Here is a 9,388-nt window from a genome sequence, read left to right as displayed (position 1 = left end):
GGCCACAATGCCAGGCGATGGCAGCGTTTCTTTAAGGAGCCCCTCCCAGGCTCCACTCCACTCACTCAGCGTTTTTTCCTCCTCTCCCCTCCTCTGTCTGAGGCACCGCCGCAGCCAGACGGCCCGGGAGAGGCGGAGGCAGCGGGCGGAGGGCGGGGGCGCGCCGGGCGCCGGCCGCTGTCAGCCCCGCGCCGCCGCCGCCGCCGCCGTCGCCGCGCGCTCCCATTGGCCGCGGGCTGCGGAGGGGGGAGGGAGCGCGGGGAGGGGCGGCGCTGGGCCCGCGCCGCTCTTTGTTGTCGCGCGGAACAATGCCGGGCCTCAGCCCGCCCCGCAGCAGCCGGGCCTGCCTCGGCAGCGCGCTGATCGGGGCCGGTTTATTCCGTCCTCCCCCTTTTCTTTTTTTTTTTTTTTGCTCTTTCCGCCCCCCCCCCTTATTCGACCGAGGGGGGTGTGTCGACTCACAGCGCTTTGTCTCCCCGTTAAGGAGCAGTGCCCGAACGGTCGCCCGGGAAGGAGGCAGCGCCCCGGCCACACCGCCGCCACAGCGCGGCCGCACTGCGCCTGCGCGCCCCTCCCCCCCGCCATGCGCACTGCGGGCCCGGTGCCCTCGGCGGAGCAGGGTGCCGCGCGTCCCTTTGTGGGGCTCCCCGAGGGAACTGGGGCGCCGCCCTGAGGGCGCGGGGCCGCCCCTGAGGGCTCTGCGGGAGCCGCGCGCTTCCCTCGGGCGCGGGCGGACGAAGGCGCCGAGCCGGGGGGCGTGGCGGCCTCGAGCCTTCACCGGCCTTCACCGCTCGCCGGGCTTTGCTGCGGCGCTCGGCGGGGCGGCGGTACAGCGGTGTGTCCGCCGACCTCCTCGCCGGCCCTGCTCGGTGCTGCACCGGTGGCACACGCTGCGCCCGGCCCCGCGGCTTCCAAAGAGGGAGGGGTTGAGAAGAACGCACCGCGCCGAGCTGCTCCGGCGCAATGTCACCAGCGCCTCGGAGCCGCCAGACAACAAAGCACCCGCCGGGCCTTGCGCACCCACACCCGGGCGGGCAGAGCAGCTCTTAATGCAGGTTCCCTGACAAAAACCTTTCCGTGCGCTGCTGGAGGGACGTTGCGGCCACCGACCTCGCAAAAACACCGCCCTCACGTGTTGGGTTCCAGGTTTTCTCCAATACCTACCGCTAAAGAGCCCGTGTTCTCTGCGCCCTTGCCAACTATCATGGGCAGAAGTCTTCCTGCAGAGAAAACCAAACACCAAGTAACTATTTTACAGTATCCAGGTGGATGGGGACAGGAGTTTACAAGTCCCCCCCCAGAGCTGCCCCACAAACAGCTAACGAGATGCAGGTACTCGTTTACATGCAGTGTTTATTGCCAATGACTGCTACTTCCTCAGGATGTTTGCATGCTTTGTAACAAAGGCCCAGCAGATTGTTTTCCATCAAGGGCATTTACTCTAGGGGTGTCCTTTCCCAACTGCTGAGGTCGTCCCCTCTGCTGAGGAAATTCTGTAGTTTCATATTTTAAAGATTTCCTACTTTGCACATTTACACTTCCAGCAGCGATGGTGTCTGTGTGGGAGAATGATCTATTACTTACAAAGGCTCAAGGAGCCTGAAACATGTTACTATTCTGAGCACTGAACATCTTTTTAAAACAAAAAGCAGATGGACGTAACCTTCAACAGCAATAGAGATAATGCTCCTTATTATTAAATAAAAATGATAACTCTGCTTCTCTAGAGTCCTTTTAACTCTGGGAACCCAGAATCTGACAGAGGATATCTGTACCCATTTAGCAGAAGGAACAGGACAGGACAGAAGTGAGGGGACTGTACCCTTGAGACAAAGGCACGTCAATATAAAGGATTGCTCTTGTTGACATCTAAGACACCAAAATGCAAAGATATGAGCAGAGCGGTTGGGACGTACTCGGATTTTACCCGTTCCTTGTTTTGTTTCATTCTCCTTTCTTCTCCCCCGCTTCCCCTCACATCTAAACCTGTGACTGGGTTTCTGTCCCAGTTCCCCATGACTGATGAGCAAAAGAAAAACAAGTTACCCTCACGTTTATGTTCCTCTCCAAAGAAAATGTTATTCTCAAGCAAGATCCATACAGATCTAGCTTTATATTTTAATGTTAAGCTGGAAGCACTAATTAAAAATATCTAAAATTAAATTTAGCCCCTTCTGTAGAAGAAGCTTTCTGGGAAGAAAGAGGCAGACCAGCAGACTAAGAGTGCACTGGTGTTTTAAGCCTCCTGGGAACCCTGTGGAATTGTCCAACATCTTGAGGGCTATTGCTTTTCTTCCTAACTGTTTTTGAAAACATTTGAAAGCAAACTACATGGAATAAGAACAATAGCACAGTTAGGCTGCTGTACATTAAAACATGCATACACCAAGTGCACGGTGCCCTGGGAACACAATCTGTGCACTAGCATGCTCAGGTGGCAACAAGCAATACACACAAGACTGACGTGAATGTACTGCATAGAAGTAATTCTTCAGAATAACTTGATCAGATCTAAATTAAAGAGTATCTGTTTATAATCCTTTTCATCCCATACAACCTTGAACAATATGCAGAATTATAGTAAAGTCCATCTCTGGGGGAGAGACCAACCAGCTACCAATTAACAGCAAGTTAACAAAAGCAGGAAGGGAGGATATATTACAGGCAAATACAGGACTTATTGCAAGAGGAGTGTAACTCTCAGTCCTTTATGTTTCTCTCTTTTATCATTTCCCATTTGTGACAGAGGTAATAAAACTTCCTTCCTCCAACCTTTATTTAATTAAAGTGTAAGGTCTTTGGGGCAGTGAGCTTACTGCATGTATACACAGCTCTGAGTGTGAAGAGGTCATGAATTAATCCCAGGCCTTTAGCTGCTACTCTAAATACAAAGCATTAACAATAATAATAGAATATAATTTTCATTTAGAATAAATGGGATCTGCATTTTTGATGCATCTTCACAAAGAATAAATCACATGCATCTCAGGAATGACTAAATTAAGGGACGAGAAAATCTCTTCATACCAGAGATTTGCCACTCTACTCTATCCCACATCCCTACCCCAAAGGACACTACTGCATACTGTTACACCACTTACTGTGAAGTTCTTATTTACCATAATCTTGCAAAACAATGCCCCAAATCCCACAGGCCAGATTATCAATCAGATTGGGAGTACAGGTTGTTTTCTTTGTTTTTTTGTTTTCCCCCAAGACAGTGCACATGATTACTGTGATAACACACCCAAATTAAACTCTTGCCTCTGCAACAAGCAGCAATTAGCAATCTGCAGACAACTGACAAGTTCCTTCGTTTCCTATAATACTTAACAATACAGAAGCCAGATTTCCTATTGAATCCCATATTAACCTACATTCAATAGCCATGAAATCTCAGAGCGCCGTGTCAGAATTTGTCATCTTTGATGATGCTAGCTCAGCCCTTCACACCTCTAGACGAGATGTTTCCAAACAATTCATCCAGAATCTGAATTGCAGCTGAAAATGTCTATTATTTTCTACTACTTGTTCCATCTACGCTTTCACTACTTGTTTGGGTGTTTCATGCTAAGGGATGAGCAGAACTCTCCAAACACTGTGGCTGTGTTAACAAACTAGAAGAAATAAAAAGGAGATGGAATAGAGAGCGATTTAGTGATACATCTGTCTGGGAGATGTGGGGAAGATGCAAAGTGCCCCTTTCCCCTGTGATACTGAGTGTCACGTCTAGAAATACAAACAGGAAGATGGTGCTGATAGCTTTCTCTATTGGCACTCTCATCCCTATAACTCTACACCTCTCCTTGTTACAAAACTACAAAATTAATTTGCCTTTTTTTTTTTTTTTTAATAAAGCAAAGATCTTCTGAGACAACTCATGAAAAGAATTTTGCCCAATCCAGAAAGTCTCAGACCTTTAAAGGTCACAATCGGTCTCAGAAAAACATTGATACTGTAAAGTTTTGCTAGTTGCTAGTGGCTTTACTGAAATGTTTCTTCCTGGTATATCAAAATGAAAAAGATTTTTGTAATGGCCATCACATGCTCTGCTTTCTTCACATGCATTTGCTATGCGTTTGACAGCAGTGATCAGAGTGTGGCTGTGTGCAGGGGATAAACTGCCTTATAAGAATGCAGTCTTGTTTAACGCGAGTGATGGAAGGCAATTCACAACGCCTACAGATGCCTTTATAATAAATCAGAAGTAACCATCTAGAACAGCTGCCCATTTTAAAGCTCTCTCCACTTGGAGTCTAAGTGGCCTCCTTCACTTAGTGCTCCATTCTGCCTCTCTGTCAAGAACAAAGGTTATCGCACTGCGTAGCCAGTTCAACGCTGTTCAGCAGTAGTGCCGACCAGAGTTCAAACCTGAAAACCCATCCTGCCTTCCCCCTGCTCTCACATGATGCAGCAGGGCCGGGCTCCCGGCTGCTCTGTGCGCAGGTCTCAGTGCAGCACTGCGCTGAGCGGGATTGGAGCTCTTTGTTACCAGGGCCCTTGGGCTGGCGCTCAGTGGGTGATGCAGTGCTGGCATCTCATATCTGTAATATACCCATCACAGTGCTGGGTCTGGGCTATTAAGCAATAGATAGATTAAAAAAAGGATTTACATCTGTATGTTTAGACTGAGCTAGGTGATGCATAGATCTGAGATAGCTCATAACCGAGGGTTTTTTCGATCAGTTTTAATCTAGGAAACAGTAAATTATATTTTAATTCACTTTCAATCTCTGAAATGGTTAATTAAAATTACAGTCATAAAACACGTAGCCTTTGCTTCCCCTCCCCCCAGTCTTAGTGCTGTTATCAGAAGGATAACACAATTGTTCTTTAATGCTAATTGTTTATAAACTCCCTTGTAAGAGACCATAAATATGCAAAATGCCTCGTCAAACTCCAGGCACAAATGCAGTACTCATAATAAATGAGTGAATATTATGGCCCTGACCATAATTCCAGTGCTCTTCAGTAAAAGGAGATCTAATTCTTGTCACAGAATTGCTTGTAGGTGAAAGTTCAGCTTATAAATACACATGGGCTAAGATTAGATTTTAATTGATAAGTATTAATCATCATTCATTTCTGTCTCTGCATGAAGCACGGTGTTTAAACATCTAGACAATACCCTGTATAATGGATAACCTTGAGGCAGAACATTTTGCACCTGCCTCTGCTCAAGAAAAAACCCACATCAGCCTTTGTTGTAGTGAGATACCCTGACATCTGAATGGAATTGCTTCTGTGGGAAACCTGACCATCTCCAGCACAGTCCTGCCTAACATGAGTCTGGTGCTAAACTAGACATGGGCCCAAATTAAAAATCTTTATCTGTATACACCTGTCCGTAGAGATGTTTGAAACCTGGTCTGAGAATGCTGTGGTTGTGGCGCATCTCTGCTCTAAACAAACAGATTTCTCATGTGATGCTCTCACTGCAACCACAAAGCATTAGCACTCACAAGAGCATCATTGAAGATACTCAGGCTGTTCATTGAGGACAAAACCATTAATGATTAATACTACGATAGGAGAAAATGTGGCAGTATTTCTTGGCAGCTGCAATGTGGCAATGCCTCTCCTACATGGAAAAGACTTATAAATACTTTTAGCTCTTCGTGCATCAAATGGTTCTTATTCACTCTGTGGGAAAAAATCAAACAAATTCCTCAGATTAAAGGAAAGCGAAGGTGATTTTCACATCTAAGACTGGACATACACAATACATCTCTCTCTCACTGACCCAGCAGATGCAGAGATACATTTAAGTATCACAGACATTACTGTCCCAGCAGATGCTGCAAAGTTGTCACTGATACAGACACTCACTGTTCCCACAGATCTGTATTTCGGGAGGGAACTTTCGTACCACAGACACTACTGTCCCTACAGAACCACATCTGCTGGCAGAGCCATTGTCTCACATACCCTTCTGCCTTCATCAGATGTGTGACACTGCCAGGACGACAGGCATTTCTGTCACAGCCAATCTCCAGTCACAAGGCATGAAACTGCAGCTTGTGCTGCTGTTATTACTGAGCCCTGAGTACAGACCTTACTGATGGAGAAACAGCATAACCCCATGAAAATATACTGCTGGATACCTAGCACATCATCATTAGCTTTGTATAAATATGGTACTTGGAAGTACTGTGTTTGGGAATGTCAGCAGGAGAAAAAAAAATCTCCTTGTATCCTCCTCCCACCTGTCTTTAACAGGTAGACATCCTGAAGAAGTTTCAGTTTTTCTTCCATATTAGCATCAGAGGATTTGATTCCCAAATCTGAAGGCATGAGAGAACACATAAAGAGAAGGAGGATGGTTTTCTTTCTTTTTAATCTCTTTAATTTAGGCCTCCACCTTTTGAGATGCGTCATCTCAGAGCTAGGGTTAAGCAGCTGTTGGCATGGGGAGTTCTGCTGCAGCCATGAAGCTGCACTGCCAAGCAGGGACAGAAACAGCTCTGGTATGGAGGTCAAAGGACAGCTGTCTGCTCAGCTTTAGCAGATCTCTGAGAACTGCTGCTGCTTCCAACATGGAGAATGCTCAAGCTAGTGTCAGAGGCCACAGCCCATATGCCACAGCACTGGTTCTCACCTGACTGGGGTGCAAATGGCTCATGTGGTGCTCAGGGAACAGGGAAACCACCAGAGCTGCTCCTGGGAGCTGCAGTGCACCCAGTTCCAGCCTGGTCCCACCTCTGGGGTGACAAAGCTTGGAGCTGGGCTAGGATGTTGCTAAGGCTAGGACATCCCTTTGGAGTGCACTTGACCTAAGGCTCATACCAGAGCGTGTACTTACATATAAATAGTATGTATGGTATGTGAGCCTGAACCTGAGCAGCCTCGGACCTTTGTTTGCCTGACTGAGTAGATGTATCCTTCATGATTTGGTATGGGAGAGAAAACCTCCCCTGGTCCCCTGGTAATTCTGCAGTAATGTAAACCCCACTTGAAGAAACATCATCTAACTTTGGAATTCCCCTGTGGGGAATCTGGGCATTTATCTTTATCTGAAGCATCAAGGGCTGTCCACTGGCAAAGGCAGGACACACAAATTCCCAGAGTAATAATCTGATACAACACAGCAAAACCTACATCCTTAGAACAGATTGTGGGAAAGCATCAAGATTCTGGTGATCCTGCCAAAGCAAACAAGATGTTTCGAACCCCATCATCTGCTCTCCAGTTCACACCCTTCCAGCACTATCTTTCTCAGATGCCATGCCACACTGGTTAGTGGCAATGGTGCTGTCATGTGTGATTCATTCAATTGTACTGGAAATTAGAAAACCACATGCTGCACTGAAGAACTGCTTATTTATGTAGTCACATCATCCCAGAGAGCATGCATCCTGCCTTTATTTGTACACAAGATCTTTCATTCAAAATTTGGGAAATACTTTTTTCTTTTTTTTTTTTTATAAACCAGAGTTCATTCAGAGGACAGATAAACCAATAGCACGTTGGTTTTCCAGCACCCATTGAGCCCTTAATAGCTTCCAGTGCCACCCTGAAAAAGCAAATGGCATTTTGAAAGAGGGTGTCTTCGTCATGACAGGATGTGTGGGAAGCAGAACTGAACAGATAGCAGCAGAACTGCAGTTGTGCTAACAGGAGTCTGTCATTATTTATTTGTGCTCTGGGCAGGTGAATTTCATCCACAAAGGAAAATACAGACTACTTTTGTCTGTTTTTCATGAAGTGCCTTTATAAACCTCATCAAGTGTTTCCTGAAGAGATCACAATGCTACATTTACCACAGCTATTAATTCTCAGTATGAGTGATGAACTGACATGTTCAAGGACAACAAAGCAAATGCTAAGAGATGCCAACAGTGCACTCTTTCTTTGGAATAAGAATAACCATATAGAAATATTAATAGTATTAAATAATATTTTCTGGTGGCAACAAATTAAGCTGGCTAAACTCTACTTTGAGTTCTGAAGCCCCGCTCTGGAATTATGTGTTTTCAAATAATTTCACTTCTTAGGAGATGAGTTTTTCTACCCTTTATGAAGTCAGTGCTAGTGAAGCAGTGGCACCAGAATCAAAAATCAGACATGACTGTGTGATTGGCAAAGTCTGGCCTCTCCAAATTCCTAAACTAGGAAATTGTGTTACTGTCTGCAGAGATAGATAAATCCAGTCTTATCTTTAGATGAAGAAACTACTGAGATGATTCAGGCAATACACCATTATGAAGGAAGAAAATAGAAATGTGAGCCATTCTTTTTTAAAGGTTAGCAAACTGAACCATTCTTGTAAATATTTATTGTCATAACAGACCAGATCTTCTGAAATGTTTTAGCCTTGCGTTTGGACATCCACAGACTCCCCTGTACTTCAGTTGTATCACATGGCTGCATCGGAAAGCAGAATTGAGCAAGAAAGAGGAAAAGACACAAAGTATTTCAATACCATTTGGAAAAAGTAAGAAGGTTGCTTTCAATGTTACTGACTGCCTTTCAGGACTCAAATTAGAGCTCTGTTTTATTTTAAAGCATTGCTTTCAAGCTTGCTGGAAGTGTCAGACAATTTGAATAGATCTCCATTTTAATTTCCAATCTAGCAATATGGAACAGCTGCCATAACTTGTGCAACATGGAAAATTCAACATCCTCATTCCTCAAATGACAATCATTGAGAGGGGACTCTGAAAAAGGCACATTATGCTTCCACTTTTACTGCCTTTCAGTAATTCCCAGACAAAATTATGAAGAACCCTCAGCAGTACTTCTAACTTGCACTGCCTACAACTGAGAGCAAAGGCTTTTGGGGGAAGCTGAAGGGAACGATATCAAAAGGGTGAACGGAGTCCAGGAAAGCAACACTTTGGGGTTCAGATAAAAGTTCCCCATTCTGGCAATATCTAGACAAAGACTGAGGCAGTGCAGACATATTCAAGGGAATTTGTAGGGAACAGAGTGTGCAGGTATCTTTACGATTACAAACTCCATTTTATACCTAGCTTGAGAAAGAGTATAGCTTTTTTTTTTTTTTTTTTTATAGTGCTGTAATGCTGATGAGTTGGTCCTGTTACAGGAATAACGTCCTATCTAGTTCACACTTTCATTCATTTCATGTTATTCATTATTCATATTATTATTCATTCAGTTTACATATTGTGTGCATCTAGATAAAGCCACCTCCCACTTTTCCTTAATTCTGAATAGAAGGCTCACGGGAGTGTTGAGGCCCACCACCACACAACACTGTGTAACCAGAAGAACATCCAGCAGAGGTGCTTTTGCTCCAAGACAGACCATTTGCTTCAGTACAAACAAAGAACAACTGAAAAGCCTCTAGCAAAGCTGTTTTCATTCACTTAATTAAAATCTCCATTCTCAGTTTTGTAACGCTTCTCTTCACTGAATTCATGGCTTC

This window comes from Lagopus leucura, unplaced genomic scaffold (assembly GCF_019238085.1).
Source record: "Lagopus leucura isolate 7727_CA_CO unplaced genomic scaffold, USGS_WTPT01 Super-Scaffold_100015, whole genome shotgun sequence".
NCBI classification, from domain to species: Eukaryota; Metazoa; Chordata; class Aves; order Galliformes; family Phasianidae; genus Lagopus; species Lagopus leucura.
The sequence above is the reverse complement of the archived record's forward strand: the minus strand, read 5'-3'. Positions refer to the sequence as shown.